The following is a 17,653-nucleotide window of genomic DNA, read 5'->3' as shown; positions in this document are numbered from 1 at the left end:
TGAGAGGAGGGTGTCTAGGCCTAAGTAGTAAATATTGGATTAGACTATTATGGTGCCTTCTTTAGGCCTTTATTCTTGCTTTACAATTATTATGTCTAAGTCTAATCAGCAGACTATTGGGCATTTTTACTTTTGAGGTATATAGTTGCCCCTAACTTATGAGTATGTGTATCAATGTATTCTATCCTTTAAGCCCTGGCCTATATCTAGAATCATACCTTTGTTAGAGAGTGCACCATTTGAAATGGAACTAAGGTAGTCCTGAGTGTTAGGAATTGTTTCACCAAAGAGAATTACATTATAAGTGCTAAAGATAATAAAATTAATAAAGTCAAACTTCCATAGTTCACTCGAACTGATAAAATAATGATGCCAGTAGACTGACAAGTTGGCTGTGTGTGTACTAACTAGAACAGTCATTTAAAAAACTAAACAGGCTCTATAGTGGAGACGTGATGTTCCTGCTGTCTTAGGGTTCAAAAAGACAATCGATAGTTAATGTTATCATCACATTATTTGGTAATTGGGTTAACTTTGAAAAGTCCTTTTGTTAGGGTTTGCTGTACAGTACCCAGTATCTTGTATATAGCTGTGCTATTGGTTGCTTCTGATCTACTTGGTCTAGGCTTTTGAGAGAGTCTGCATATCAATTACACAGCCTATACCATTGGATAGGGCCCACTTCCCCGTATGCCTCTCCCAATCCATATCAAATAATATTGCATCTGCCGATCACAACCTAAACAATGCAACGATGGCCACCTCAACATGCTTCACTTCAGACTGTGTCCAGAGACTTCACGTGTGAATGACAACCCTTCAACTTCATTACTCGGGTGAGACCTTTCCTTTCATAGTATACTCTAATTTCATCTCAGGTGGTTCACTTTCTAACAAAGTCCCAAAACCTAGATATACACCAGTTTCTGTGAGAGAGAGCATATGTTCACATGTATCCATAAGCTACTGCAAAATATATACCTGAAAGCAGAAGTACACTAGAGTTTGCAGTGAGTACCCCCCTAACACTTCCTCTCCACTATTCCAAGCTTTGGGTCCATGATTGCTCAACAATTTGTTTGGCTTTGTATGTTAACTCTCTTTTCAGTCACCAGGTTCCAGATGTCATCAGGATGCCGGCCAGGCTTCCCTAGACTGAAGACCCCACCAATGTGTCCTGGAGCTCCGCTTCCCCAGAGACCCACCCTACTAGGGAAAGAGAGAGGCAGACTGGGAGTATGGATCGACCGGTCAACACCCATGTTCAGCGGGGGAGCAATTACAGAAGCCAGACCTTCTACCTTCTGCAACCCACAATGATCCTGGGTCCATGCTCCCAGAGGGATAGAGAATGGGAAAGCTATCAGGGGAGGGGGTGGGAAATGGAGATTGGGTGGTGGGAATTGTGTGGAATTGTACCCCTCCTACCCTATGGTTTTGTTAATTAATCCTTTCTTAAATAAAAAATAAAAAAATAAAAAATAAAAAAAAATAAAAAATAAACATGTTGGAGTAGGGCACCAAAGAAGAAACCCTGGGTGGAGGGTGAGGGTGAATGTTCAGCTTCATGGGGTGGGGTGGGGGACGGGGGGAGGGGATGGGACACAGTCTTTTGGTGGTGGGAATGGTGTTTATGTACACTACTATCAATTTGCAGTCATATAAATCACTATTTAATTAATATGAGAGGGGAAAATTGATTAAATATCTCAAACTTTTTAAAGCACAGACTGAGATTTTTAAATAGGATGAGTTTTTGATATGTTGACTCTCTTAAAAGCTTAGTCCAGGGAGAACAAAAGCAACTGGTGGCATAGCTATATGCAAACAATGTCAAAGGACATGAAATATGGTGAGGGTGTGTATGATACAGCAAATCCTAGCAAAGGGATTCTTCACAGTTAACCCAATTTCCAAACAATGTGATTATTGCAATAACTATCTATTGTCTTCTTAAACCCTAAAACAACAGTAATCTCCCACTCCGTCTATAGAGCCTACGTTTCTCCCAATCCTGGAACCTCTGGGGTGGGGCTCACTTCCCTGCATGCATCTGTCAAGTCAGGCCAAATGATTGCCTCCACTATTGCCTCCAGTATTGCATCCACTGATTCCAACCTAATCAATGCAACAAGTACCATCTCAGCATGCTTCACCTCAGACTGTGTCCAGAGACATCAGGCATGGATTGCCAACCCTTCACCCTCATCACTCGGGTGAGACCTTTCCTTTCATGGTAGTCTCTAATTCCATTCCAGGAGGTTCACTTCCTAACAAAGTCCCAAAACCTAAATATAGGCCAGGTCCTGTAAGATAGAGCATATGTTCACATGTATCTATAAATTAGAGCAAAATATATACCTGAAAACAAAAATACACAATAGTCTTTAGTGAGTCAGTATAAAGTTTATAATGAAATAGTGTCCACTTAGACTTAGATATCCTTCTCACCTACTTCCTACTACAGTTCTCTCACTCACTTCAAAGCTAACCTTATCAAAGCAAGGACAAAAGCTGAATAAGGGCAAGAGACTGGCATACTTTAACAATGACTCTTTAGTCACTATCAGGCCATTCCATCAGCTGGGGCCCTAATCTGGGAGTCCTGAGATTCCCAAACAGACTTGATGGGCCTAGAACTCGAATAAATGCCTCTCTCCATTGTTACTGGTCATTTCTATCAGGAACAACAAAATAGACCCCCTGTGGGCCCCCATAGGACCTTGCCCTCAATGTGGATCAACAATGGTAGAGAATGTTCCATCCTCCAAAGGGAGGATGCTACACCTGAGGAAGATGGGTCGATACTGGGGCAGCATGGGATGTTCCTACTCATGACCACAGAATGTGAGCTCAGATAGAGGGATGTAGAGGTCACACAGGCTCCTAAGCTAATTATGGGCCCCAGATCACATCAAATTGATGGGGTTTACAGTAATATTTATACCCCTTTCCCATATTAGGGAGCTACTCTCTTCCCTGATCCAGCTTTCTGGTCCTTTTTCCAGCCATGACATCATCTTCCCAGATAATAATTAGGATTCACCTGCATATCAGATTTCAGGCTTAGGAAAAAAAAAACAGTATAACTACAGGCCCTTTGAAATATAACTAAAATATGCCTACTAGCTATTTACAAAATGGAGGGCCCCCAATGTTTCACCTGCACTATCCCAGCCTTTAGGTTCATAATTGTCCAACAGTTTCTTTGGCTTTGTATGTATATTAACTCTCTTTTCAGCCACCAGGTTCCAGATGCTAACAGGATGCGACCAGACTTCCCTGGACAGACAACCCCACCAATGTGCCTTGGAGCTCCGCTTCCCCAGAGCCCTTCCCCACTAGGGAAACAGAGAGATAGACTGAGAGTATGGATTGTCCTATCAATGCCCATGTTCAGCGGGGAAGCAATTACAGAAACCAGACCTTCAACTTTCTGCATCCCACAATGATCTTGGGTCCATACTCCCAGAGGGTTAAAGAGTAGGAAAGCTGACAGGGGAGGGGTTGGTATATGGAGGTCTGGTGGTGGGAATTGTGTGAAGCTGTACCCCTCTTATCCTATGGTTTTGTTAATGTTTCCTTTTTATAAATAAAAAATTAAAAAAAAAACTAAACAGGGCCAGGTGGTGATGCACCTGGTTGAGTTCACAAATTATAGTATCCAAGAACCTTGGTTCAAGCCTCTATTAATCACATGGAGAGGGGAGGGGGCCTTCCCAAGCTGTGTAACAATGCTTCAGGGTTCTCTCTTTCCCTCTCTATCTCTTTCTTCTCACTTTCTTTCTGTCTCAATTTCTATCTAAAATAAATAAATATATTACACATTATTACTAAAAAGAACATATTTAAAAAACTAAGTAAAGAGATATTCAGAAATAGATAACTCAAAATGGAATTCTAAAAAGTATTTATATAACCAATAGGAAGGAAAGAAAATAATACAGGTAAAAAATAAATAACATTGCAAATATTCCTAATAATCAATAACTACATTAAGATGAATTGTCTAAATACAACAATTAAAAACAGAGTGACAGACTGAAATAAAGAATATTACCCAATTTAAAGATACAATATCTTCATTATGAAAAGTAATTTATAGGCTTCCATAGCTTGTCTATTAAATGACATAGTAGTCTCATACTGACTAACAGACCATAGTGATCTTCATCACTTTAAGAACCATTTAGTGTTCCCATCTGCATGGGGGAAGCTTCACAAGAAGCAAAACAATGCTGCATGTGGGTCTCTCCCTCTCTCCAACTCTCTCTCTTTCTCCCCTTTCCTTCTTGATTTCTCTCTGTCTCTATCCAACAAATAAAATATATTTTAAAAAGAAAAAAAAAGAAGTCATCCAAATGCTTTTATAAATATATCATTAACATTACAAGATATTAATAGCAAAAGTTAAATCCTAAAAGCAGTTTATCTTAAATTGTGAAATTATAAATAAAATTGTATCAGATTAATGGTACATGTATGTAGAATCCTTTTTTATTTTTCTAATCTTTTATTACTAGTATTATCACAGCTTTTAAAAACAAAATGTTAAGGTAATTTTAGTTTATTTGAAAATTAATATCAAATAATCCAGTAACAGTTACCACTTCATAAAATAAACATATGGGGAAAGCCCCTAAATTCCTCTGTCTTAGATGTGACCGCAGTTAAGAGTATAAAAACTCGGGACCAGGTGGTGGCGCACCTGGTTGAGCACACATGTTACAATGCTCAAGAACCCAGGTTCAAGTCCCCAGTCCCCACTTGCACGGGGAAAGCTTCACAAGTGGTGAAGCAGTGCTGCAGGTGTCTCTCTGTCTCTCTCCCTCTCTATCCCACCCTTCCCTCTCAATTTCTGGCTGTCTCTATCCAATAAATAAAAGTAAAGATAATAAAAAATAAAAAAATTTTAAAAAGAGTATAAAAACTCAGTGTAATAGTATTCACAGGTTAAAAAGTAAAGAGATGGGAAAAAATGTATACAAACACTAACCAAAGTAAATCAAGAGTGGTTATTTCATTATGAACTAAAGTAGCCTTCAAAAAAAAAATCACCAGAGACAGAGCTTTAAATAATCATAAAACAGTTTATCCACTAAAAAACCTCCCACTAAATTTATGATATACAAACAACACAGTTGTAAATAGGTGAAGCAAAAGCTGATAAAAACTGAAAGAGAAATAGGTAAATTCACAATTATAGTTGATGACTTCATAACTCTTCCAACAATTTATGGCACCAATAGGGAAAAAATGTTTTAAGGATATAAAAAACCTCAAAAAATACTATCAACCAACAGAATTCAATAGACATTTCTGGAATACTCTATTCAACAATAGCAGATTGCACTTTTTTCTGTCCACAGAAAAAAAAATGACTATAATCCACATCTTAAGCCACAAAGCAAACATCAATATATTTCTAAAAACTGAAATCATACCAAGTTATGTTCTGTAGATATACCAAATAAGAAATAAATAGCAAATAAATAAATAAATAAATAAATAACAGGTAGATCTCCAAACACTTAGAAACTAAGTAACACACTTCTTAATAATTCATAGATCCCCAATACACACATCCAAAAAGATCTGTGTACACATTTGTTCTTGACAACACAATTTGTAATAGCCAAAACCTGGACGCAACCCAGGTGTCCAACAACAGATGAGTGGCTGAGCAAGTTGTGGTATACATATATACAATAGAATACTACTCAGCTAAAAAAAAAAAAAAAAATGGTGACTTCACAGTTTTCAGCCAATCTTGAATGGACCTTGAAAAATTCATGTTAAGTGAAGTAAGTCAGAAACAGAAGTAGAAGTTGAAAAACAAGATCAGGAGAGAAAACACAAGTAGAGCCTGAACTGGAATTGGCATATTGCACCAAAGTAAAAGACTCTGGGGTGGGTGGGTGGGGAGAATATAGATCTAAGAAGGATGACAGAGGACCTAGTGGGGGTTGTATTGTTATATAGAAAACTGGAAAATGTTATGCATGTATAAACTATTGTATTTACTGTTGAATGTAAAACATTAATTTCCCAATAAAGAAATTAAAAAAAATTCATAGATCAGGGGCTGACAAGTGGTTCACCTTGAACAGCACATGCACAAGGATCTGGGTTTGAGCCCTCAGCCACCACGTGGGAATACCTGTGGGGAGTGGGCTGGGTGAGGAGTTTCACAAGTGGTGTGGCAGTTCTGTAGTCCTACTCCTTGTTTCTCTCTATCTCTTACTCCCTCTCTATATCTCACACTCTATCAAAAAAGGCAAAAGTGACTGCCAGAAGCAGTGCAGTCATACAGGCACAGCACCCCAGTGATAACCATGATAGCAATAATAATAATAATAACAAAAATGAAAAAAATTGACAAAAGATACACTGAGTTAAATGAAGAAACAACATATCAAAATTTGTGGGATATAGCACAAACATAGTGAGATAACTGTATAACACCAAATGTATACAGTACTGGAAGCAGTTTTAACTCAATATTCTTTTTGTCTTATTTTATATTATATTTTATTTTTTTTATCAGAACATTGCTCAACTCTGGTTTATGGTGGTGTGGAGGATTAAACCTGGGATTTTGGAGGCTCAGGTATGAGGATCTTTTTGCATAACCATTATGATCTCTTCTACTCTCAAATCAATGTTCAATATTTATTTATTCCCCTTTGTTGCCCTTGTTGTTTTATTGTTGTAGTTATTATTGTTGTCATCCTTGTTGGATAGAACAGAGAGAAATGGAGAGAGATTGGGGAAGACAGAGAGGGGAGAGAAAGATAGACACCTACAGACCTGCTTCACCACTTGTGAAGCAACTCCCCTGCAGGTGGGGAGCCGGGGGCTCTAACCGGGATCCTTATGCAGGTCCTTGCACTTTGCACCACATGCGCTTAACCTGCTGTGACTCCCTCAAATCAATATTCTAAACTCTCATGTCAATGGGGGAAAAATAACAAAATAAGCCACAGCAGACAAAAGGATGGAAGTACTAAAGATGTTTATTTGTAAAAGACAAAAACTGGAAGCATACTTGGTGCCCAATGGTGTGTGTGTGTGTGTGTGTGTGTGTTTTGTGTGTGTGTGTGTGTGTGTGTGTGTATACATTCACACTTTAGGATATTACTCAGAAATAAAAAAAAAAGAGTGAGCTATTTATATATGTAATAACTCAAGTAAATCTCCAGGGGATGATACTGTGTGAAAAATTCAGTCTCAAGAAGTTATATACACCCCGATTCTATTGATATAGCATTCTTGAAATGACAAAATCATAGAGCTAATGAACATAGATTAAGTTGTGCTCAACCTAATGAGCCCCAAGTTCTGCCTCTTTTTTTTTTCTTTTTCTTACCAGAGCACTGCTCAGCTCTGGCTTATTATGGTGGTGCAAGGGGATTGAACTTGAGACTTTGGACCTCAGGCATGAGAGTCTCTTTGCATAACCATTACACTATCACCTCCTCACCCCCAAGTTCTGACTTCCAAATTAGAGATATTAAAAAATTACAAAGGGTTAAAACTAATTTTGTTACTTTTTTTGTATAACATTTTAAAAGCTGTTTTTCTACTTCAAACTACCTTTGTTTTCAAAGGGAGCTCAATTACCCTTTTTCAGTATTAATTTCATATTCATTAGAAGCATATTCGCTTGTCATTTTTATTTTCTAATTCTTCCACCATTCTTCCCCCTCTTTTAGAAAATGAAAGATTACCTGATCAATGGAGTCACTCACTTTTTGATACACATTCCAGGAATATTGAGTCCAGATAAACTATCAAAATGTCTAAAATAAAAAAAATATTGTTATGTCGCTTTTTGCGGACACTAATACTTATTGATAATCTCTATAAAAATAGAACAGTGGACATTACTTTTCAATTAAAAAGATAACACCATTAGCAAGATTTAGAGTCTTCAAGAAACTAGTGTAAGGGGAGTCGGGCTGTAGCGCAGCGGGTTAAGCGCAGGTGGCGCAAAGCACAAGGACCGGCAAAAGGATCCCGGTTCGAACCCTGGCTCCCCACCTGCAGGGGAGTCGCTTCGCAGGTGGTGAAGCAGGTCTGCAGGTGTCTATCTTTCTCTCCTCCTCTCTGTATTCCCCTCCTCTCTCCATTTCTCTCTGTCCTATCCAACAACGACAACAACAATAATAACTACAACAATAAAACAAGGGCAACAAAAAGGAATAAATAAAATAAATATTTTAAAAAAAGAAACTAGTGTAACAAACAGCACAATATTCCATTCAAAAGGTCAGGATTAAATTTATTTTTAAAAAACATTTATTTATTCCCCTTTTTTGTTGCCTTTTTTTTTTTATTGTTGTTGCTATTGATGTCATCGTTGTTGGATAGGACAGAGAGAAATGGAGAGAGGAGGGGAAGACAGAGGGGGAGAGAAAGACACCTACAGACCTGCTTCATCGCTTGTGAAGCAACCCCCCCCTGCAAGTGGGGAGCCAGGGGCTCAAACCGGGATTCTTCTGCCAGTTGCTGTGCTTTGCGCCACCCGCTTAACTGCAGCGCTACTGCCCGACCCCCAGGATTAAATTTCATTTGGTCAAATTAAATTTCCTACATTGGCTTTTTGAGTTAAGTAACATTTCACTATTTCCATTACTTGTTTCAAATGAAAAATTATACATATAAAATTATATTTAACTAAAATGATTGAAAATAATGTCTTTTTAAAATTCAATTTTGGGGCCAGGCAGTGATGCGATTGGTTAAATATATACATTATAGTGCACAAGGACCCAGGTTCAAGCCCCTGGTCCCCATCTGTAGGAGGGAAGGAAGCTTTATGAGTGAAGAAGGGCTTCAGATGTCTTTCTGTCTCTTTTCCTCTCTTATCAATTTCTGTCTCTATCCAATAATAAATAAATATTTTAAAAGTTTAATTGTGTGGAATTCTTACATTACTATACATCATAAGGATATGTTCTAAAATGATTATTTACATATTCTGAGAGCTTGTTTAAAGGTTCTAGCAAGGGAGTGCAGCTACTCATGTACCCTCGACCAAGACCGGTCTGTCTCTATTGGGGAAGGCCGCTCTCTTCTGAGCTCGCAGGTTGGGGAAGAACACACATGGAGCAGTGAGGAAGGAAGAGGACCCGCCTAGCCAGCCAGATTAGGGGAATCAACCCTGGCGATCAATGGTGTGACAGATGTCTCAGCCAGATCACCCTCACATCCATATATATTCTTAGATAACTTTAAGACCTCAGCTAATTTAGTTAGTTAATTATTTTTTTGCATATCAGGACAATTTCTAAATAAGACAGATATAATGTATTAGTCATTAAATTTAATTTTTACTTTATATCATAAAATGGCAATAGATGAATACAACATGCAAATACCTCTGAATGATGTTAAAGATTTATACATCAAAATTATATGAAATAAATGCTAGTAGACAGGAAATAGCTGAATAATTCTTTAAAGTATGAAATGTTTTCTTAGTGAGTTTTTTAAAAATCTTTATTTATTTATTGGATAGACAGCCAGAAATTGAAAGGGAAGGGGGAAATAGGAAGAGAGACAGAGAGATACTTGCAACACTGCTTCACCATTTATGAAGCTTTTCCCCTGCAGGTAGAGACCAGAGGCTTGAACCTGGGTTCTTGTGCATTGTAATGTCTGTGCTTAACCAGATGCACCATGGCCTAGCCCCAGTATATAATTTTTTATTTGTCTTTCATCTTTTGCGCATAAAGAAAATACAGGCTATGGAACAAAATAGTATCAATAATTAACAAAGAAAAATAGAAGGATATATACTAGATTGTATTTTCTGTTTATTAGGGAAACAGAAGAGGTTAATCTGAAGATAATTTTTAAAATTTTCTTTATTATTATTTTTTTAATTTGTACATATATTTTTAAAAAGATTTATTTATTTCAATAAGGAACCACAGTACTGCTTATCTCTTATGTATGGTGGTGCTGGAAATTCAAACTGGGTTTCAGCTTCCTCCAGTCCCCAGGAGTCACAGGATAGGCCCATTTATAGTGTTATGAGATGTCTCTAGACAGTTTTCTTTCTTTCATTTTTAATAATTTTTATTTATAAAAATGAAACACTGACAAAAAACAGGATAAGAGGGGTACAACTCCACACAATTCCCACTACCAGAACTCCATATCCCACCCCCTCCCCTGATAACTTTCCTATTCTTTATCCCTCTGGGAGTATGGACCCAGAGTCATTATGGGGTGCAGAAGGTGGAATGTCTGGTTTCTGTAATTGCTTCCCCACTGAACATGGGCATTGACAGGTCGGGCCCTTTGGAATATAACTAAAATAGGCCTACTAACTATCTACAAAACAGAGACCCCCCAACTCATCATCTAAACCATCCTATCCTTTAGGTTCATGATTAGCCAACAATTTGTCTGGCTTTATATGTTGACTCTTTTTTCAGCCACCAGGTTCCAGATGCTAAGATGATGCCAGCCAGACTTCCCTGGACAGATGACCCCACCAATGTGTCCTGGAGCCCCACTTCCCCAGAGCCCTGCCCCACTAGAAAAAGAGAGACAGGCTGGGAGTATGGATCAACCTGTCAATGCCCAAAAATTTCTTTTATTTTATGAGAGATGAAAACTTTGAATCTAACTAGGGCTTCAAGCATGCTAAGCATTTGCTCTATCTGCTAAGTCACCTCCATAGGTGATTGGAGGGTAAAATTAATATATGCATATTAGGTTATTATATAGAGTTAATTTTATTTATTTATTTCCTTTTGTTGCCCTTGTTGTTTTATTGTTGTCATCATTGTTGGATAGGACAGAGAGAATTGGAGAGAGGAGGGGGAATACAGAGAGGGGGAGAGAAAGAGACACCTGCAGACCAGCTTCACCGCTTGTGAAGCAACTCCCCTGCAGGTGGGGAGCCAGGGCTTGAACTGGCATCCTTACATCGGTCCCTGCGCTTTGCACCACCTGCACTTAACCCGCTGTGCTACAGCCCAACTCCTTAGATTTAATTTAAAGCTATAAACACTTAAATTTATTACTAATTTATATAGCTACATATTTGTGATTGTGTATATACATACAAATAAGTATACTAATAAATAGTACTGATTATTACATGAATAATGTACAAAAGACCAAAATTAGAATTTGAGTTTTAAATATAGTTAGATTATTCAGTGCTCTCATTAGTAAAAATTAATTTTGTCAGTGAAATATTGTTTATTTTCAGTACCTTTAATGTACTTTTAAATCATTTCTGAAGATACCTCGCTTTTAAAAGATGCTAAGCTCTTAACTTGTTAATTGTGTGTTTTTACAGTGTTGCCTATAATTGTTTCTTAACTTGCATATCTTTTTTCTCAAGCAATAGTTCTTTATGCTTCCTTTTCCAAATTCAGAACACAGAAACTGTTGTTAAGACTTCTGTGCCTAATATATATTTGGTTTATAGGTAGAACAAAATTTGCTTCTTCCTGTGAAAGGGGGGATAATGGGAATGATTAAAATCCCTGAAAAACCTTTGATTTTTAATTAATTTAAAACTAATATTCAAGAGCTTTTGTTTACCAAAAATTAGTAATAAAACAATTGAAAAACTACAAAGAAAGGTGGTTTTCCCTAGATAATTATACTAAAGTAAAATGTACTAATATAGACAACCCATCTTTCCAGGATTACACTATTTTTTTTAGTCAAACAAAGCATGCTCATGTTTAAATATAAAGATTGCTTTAGTAGTAGTTAGGGATGGATTGATTAGTTGTAAAATTATAGTCTTAGAAGCACAAGCTCTAGGGTTTGATCCCCAGCATCACATATGCAGAGATGTTCTGTTGTTTCTGTTCTTTCTCTCTGTTTTAAAATCTTAAAAATGATATCCATAATAACCATGCATCAAGAATTTTTACTGTACTTTAGATGCACAAACTTATTTTCTTTTTGAAAGTCTTAAAAAGCACTGGGTGTCTCATTCAGTTACATGTGAATCATCAGGGATGAATTGTTTACTTCAGTTTTTCATTAAATCCAATGGCTAGAGCATAGCTATCTTACCTAAGAGCTATAGTTGCTGCAACAAGACTTGTAGAAGCCTTAAGTCAACTAGTTGTAGGGTCTCTACTAAACTTAGTAGCTTATCTTCTGTACAGACTGTTGATAGATACACTAGAACTTTTCTATTAACCACCTAGCCTCCTGTGAAGTATCACTGGTTTCCCTTCAAACATTACCATCCCTCACTGTGACATTCTAAACCCAGCTATGGAGCTAAGAAGTGGTGCACCTTACCAAATACAAGGACCTGCATTTAAGCCCTAGGTCCCTACTTGAAGAGCAGAGGTTTCATGAGCAGTAAAGCAGGGGTGCAAGTCTCCCCCTTTCTCTCTCCTTCTCTGTCTCTGCTTTCCTCTCCTCTCAATTTCTCTCTGTCCTGTCAAAATGAGAGAGAGGAGACAGAGGAGGAGGAGAAATGAGGAGGAGAAGAGGGAGGGGAAGGGGGAGGGAGAGAGACTGAAAGAAAGAGACTGAGAAGAAACAAAAACAAAAACAACTTCAGCTATCCTTGCCTCATCTGTAGCAAAAAAAAGCATGTCTCCCTCTGCTGGGCAACTTACATGAACTTATAGATTCTTTTTGCTTTTGATTATTGACTCTTTTATTTTGATTACTGATCATTAAAAAGATAACTAAATTGTTAAATGGAAAACTGGGAAATGTTATGCATGTACAAACTATTATATTTACTGTGGAATGTAAAACAACAATTCCCCAAAAAAGAAATAAAAAAAAGATAACTAAAAAGTTCCCAGTAGATTATGCTATCACTGACCTGATTGTACTTGAAATGTAAGCTTTGTCCCAAAATAAATTTCATTTAAATAATAAGGCAAATTGCCTTTACACAGACTTGGCAGTTGACAAGAGATGAAAGAAGAAATATGATATGTTGATATAAAGTATATGCTTTTGTGTTTATCTACAAATTCAAAATGATTAAGAAACAGATTCCCTTATAAGAACCCCTCTAAAATAGATGATCAATTAAAGGACTGTGAGATGCTTAACTATTTTTATTTATTTATTTAAAAAAGGAGACATTAACAAAACCATAGGATAGGAGGGATACAACTCCATACAATTCCCACCACCAGATCTGTATATCTCATCCCCTCCCCTGATAGCTTTCCCATTCTCTATCCCTCTGGGAGTGTGGACCCAAGGGACGCAGAAGGTAGAAGTTCTGACTTCTGTAATTGTTTCCTGGCTGAACATGGGCGTTGACTGGTCATACTCCAAGTCTGCCTCTCTCTTTCCCTAGTAGGGTGGGTCTCTGGGGAAGTGGAGCTCCAGGACACAATGGTGGGGTCCTCTGTCCAAGGAAGTCTGGTCGGCATCATGCTGGCATCTGGAACCTGGTGGCTGAAAAGAGAGTTAACATACAAAGCCAAACAAATTGCTGAACAATTATGGACCTAAAGGCTTGAATAGTGCAGATGAAGTGTTGGGGGTACTCAATGCAGACTATTGTGTACTTTTGCTTTCAGGTATATATTTTGCCCTAGTTTATGGATACATGTGAACATATGCTCTATCTCAGGGGATCTGGTCTATATCTAGGTTTTGGGACTTTGTTAGGAAGTGAACCACCTGGAATGGAATTAGAGAATACTATGAAAGGAAAGAGATGCTTATTATTATTATTATTATTATTATTACTATTACATGAAGATAGAGCCATCATAAAAGCAGAGTTTTGCAAAACTTCTTCATGAGAGGATCAACAGTAGCAGAAATGAACTGACAGTGACATAAGCTGGTAGGGCAATTTTAAGGCTTTTGCTAAGGATTTGCCAATATGTGCCCTAGCAGCTATTAGCATAATCCTAGCAAGATGTAAAGGTAGTCAAAGGCTAGAGGTTCCTTTGAACAAAACATAGATATTCTGATTATTATTTATTCCCAGAATGCATTAATGCTTTTCTTTCTGGAAATCTCTGATTCTGATGATAGGGAAAAGAAATGACTTAATTTTTTAATCCTAACTTGTAGACACAGCTTTCACTGATATAGCCATTAAAAGACTGTACAGCTATACCTTTTACTTATAAATAGCATGGTCCTTGTCTACAAACATCCAGAGGAGGAACAAAAACTAATGGAATTCTAAAACCTTCAAACTTCTGATGGCCAAAGTATTGACCTTGATGGCAAAAAGACCAAACTTTTCCAGCACCCACAATCTGTCTCCTTCTGAAGCTGCCTTATGCATTGTTGGGAGTTCTATCAACCTGTATTTCTGTTGTATTGCAATCTAATGCCACCACCACAGAAAAGATACACTTCTAAAATACATACCAAAGCAGCATTTGTGTGATCTGATACCTAAATAGTTGATCTTATGGAAAAGAACTTCTCTTGAATCTCCATACTGCATACTCCATACTCCCAGAAGAATAAAGAATAGGGAGCTTTCCAATGGAGGGTGGGGGGAAGGGTGGTGGGAGACATGGTACTCTGGTGGTGGGAATTGTACCCCTCTTATCCCACAATCTTGTTGTTAATTATTAAATCACTAATAATAAAAAAGTTGAAAAATAAGAAAGCAAAAAGCATAACTTCTACAAACACCAATTAACAAACTCAGAGGAGCTTCACATGGACCATTGTCTCTTCCCACTTTATGTAATTCTTCACTGTTATGACTCTACTGAGTCCTTGCTCACTTCCCTCTCTACAGGACCTTGCCCTCAATGTGGAACAATGATGGTAGGGACTGCCCCACTCTCCAAAGGGAGGCTGGGTCAACATACTTTGCCACTCCAGGAAGACTGGTTCTGAAAAGAGTGCAGCCTAGAATGTTCCTAGCCATGACCATGGAATGTGAACTCAGACCTACAGGGATATAGAGGTTACACAGGCTCCTACAGGATCAAGTAAAATTAGTAAAGTCATGGAACCCCTAGAATATACCTAAAATAGACCTACTAGCTTTTTCTAAAATGGAGACTCCAAATCTCATCTGTTATAGTCTTACCTTTAGGTTCCTGATTATTAAACAATTTGTTCTGCTTTATATCTTAATGCTTTACAGCCACCATGTTGCAGATGCTGCCATGATGCTAACCTGACTCCCCTGTATATACAACCTCAGCAATGTGTCCTAGAACCCACCTCTTGAAAGTCCTATCCCACTAGGGAAAGATAGAAACAGGCTGGGAGTATGGATTGACCTGCAATGCCCATGTCCAGTGGAGAAGCAATTATAGAAGCCAGAGCTTCCACCTTCTGCACCCCATAATGATCCTGGGTTGATACTCCTATTCGTTATCCCCCCTGGGATAACGAATAGGAAAGTTTCCAATGGAGGGGATGAGATCTGGAGTTTTGGTGGTGGGAATTGTACCCCCTCTTACTTAATGGATTTGTCTATCATTATTAATTCAATAAAAATATTTTTAATGAAATCTGTTTTTAAAATATTTATTTCCTTTTTGTTAACCCTGTTGTTTTCATTGTTATTGTAGTTATTACTGTTGTTGTTATTGATGTTGTTGTTGTTGTTGGATAGGACAGAGAGAAATGGAGAAAGGAGGGGAAGACAGAGAGAGGGAGAGAAAGACAGACACCTGCAGACCTGCTTCAACGCTTGTGAAGCGACTCCCCTGCAGGTGGGAAGCCTGGGGCTCGAACCAGGATTCTCATGCCGGTCCTTGCGCTTTGCGCCACATGTGCTTAACCCACTGCACTACCACCTTACTCACTAAAAAAAAATTTTTTAAAAAAGAAAGAAGATGGATAAATAAACTTGAAAGCAATCATGAAGACAACCACTGCTTTCATCTCAAAACCAGCAAGAATTTCACTGCTACAACTGTTGAGAGCAGCCTGAAAAGACTATAACTTACTTTTGAAATCCTTGCTTATTGATGGACAAGCCCAGAAACACTGCCAACCATAGATGCTGGGGGGAAAAACATCCATCTATAAACAAGACATTATAGGGGCGTACAATTTCTCTCTGTCCTATCAAATAAATTGGGGGGGGGGAGTGGCTGCTTGGAGCAGTGGATTTGTAGTGCAGGCACCAAGCCCTATTGATATTGATAACCCTAGTGAAGAGAAAAAAGAAGGAGGAGGAGGAGGAGGAGGAGGAGAGGAAGAAGAAGAAGAAGAAGAAGAAGAAGAAGAAGAAGAAGAAGAAGAAGAAGAAGAAGAAGAAGAAGAAGAAGAAGAAGAAGAAGAAGGAGAAGTAGAAGAGGTGGAGGAGGAGGAGGAGGAGGAGGAAGGGGAAGAAGGGGAAGGAGGAGAAGGAGGAGAAGGAGGAGAAGGAGGAGAAGGAGGAGAAGGAGGAGAAGAAGGAGAAGAAGAAGAAGAAGAAGGAGGAGGAGGAGAAGGAGAAGGAGAAGAAGAAGGAGAAGAAGGAGAAGTAATAAAAAAAAAAGTAGTAGCAGGGGTTGCAGCCATTATGGAGAATTCTTAAACAAATACAGATGGAAATAACATATGATTCAGTAATTCTACTCCTAGGCATTTATCTAAAGATATAGGAACACTGATTCCAAGGGATATATGCACCCCATGTTTATAGTGGCTTTATTCACGATAGAAAAATCTTGGAAACAATCAAAAATACCCTTTGACAGATGACTAGATAAAAATCTTATGGGGCATATACTCAATGAAACATTAGCTTCTGTAAAAAGATGATATTGTGTCCTCTTGGATAAAGTGGATGGAACTGGAGAAGATTATGCTTAGTAAAGCAAATAAGTAGGTAAAGGACAATTACAGAACAGTCTCACAGTTTTCACAGAACAGTTTCACTCAGGTGGAACATAGGGAATTGAACATAGGAGTATGAAGAAAGAATTTTTCAACCTATTTTAAGATTGTGGGTAAACAATAGTGGTTGTCTATGCAGGTGGGAATGGGGACACAGAACTTTGGTGACAGAAATGGTGGGTGGTCCATGCTCCCAGAGGGATAGAGAATGGGAAAGCTACCAGGGGAGGGGATGGGATATGGAGATTGGGTGGTGGGAACTGTGTGGAGTTGTACCCTTCCTACCCTATGGTTTTGTTAATTTATTCTTTCTTAAATAAAAAATAAATTTTAAAAAAAAGAAATGGTGGGTGGAAAAAAGGAAATATAGTGGGAGTCTGGCGGTAGCGCAGCAGGTTAAGCGCACGTGGTGCAAAGCTCAAGGACCAGCGAGAGGATCTTGGTTTGAGTTCCGCCTCTGCACCTGCAGGTGAGTCGCTTCACAGGCGGTGAAGCAGGTCTGCAGGTGTCCATCTTTCTCTCCCCTTCTGTCTTCCCCTCCACTCTCCATTTCGCTTTGTCCTATCTAACAGCAACAACATCAATAATAGCAATAATAACTACAACAACAATGAAAAACAGCAAGGGCAACAAAAGGAAAATAAATAAATAATTAAATAAAGTAAAGTAAATATAGTGATATTATCCATAATATTAAACATTCTTCAGTATTAATTGTATTTCAGCAGTGATTTTTGAAACATAAAAACTATAAGTAAAAGATACACTTGAATTAATACAAAATAAAAACTTGTATAAAAGCTTTTTGTTGGTTAAATATTATGTACATGTATATAAAATATATATAAATATGTATATAATTTGCTTT

At 37.9% G+C, this 17,653-nt stretch overlaps 1 protein-coding gene across 7 annotated transcripts in view; it reads right to left on the bottom strand.

Moving 5' to 3' along the window:
- The window catches only part of CYSLTR2 (cysteinyl leukotriene receptor 2), a 50,016-nt gene that overhangs the window by 5,575 nt on the left and 26,788 nt on the right, over window positions 1-17,653 (bottom strand). For all 7 annotated transcript variants that reach the window (XM_060193454.1, XM_060193451.1, XM_060193455.1 and 4 more), the window contains one exon: window positions 7,731-7,802. The gene's annotated coding sequence lies outside the window, so the exon portion shown is untranslated. The remainder of the gene's footprint in view (window positions 1-7,730; window positions 7,803-17,653) is intronic.

Source organism: Erinaceus europaeus, chromosome 7 (genome assembly GCF_950295315.1).
Source record: "Erinaceus europaeus chromosome 7, mEriEur2.1, whole genome shotgun sequence".
Lineage (NCBI taxonomy): Eukaryota > Metazoa > Chordata > Mammalia > Eulipotyphla > Erinaceidae > Erinaceus > Erinaceus europaeus.
The sequence above is the reverse complement of the archived record's forward strand: the minus strand, read 5'-3'. Positions and strand labels throughout refer to the sequence as shown.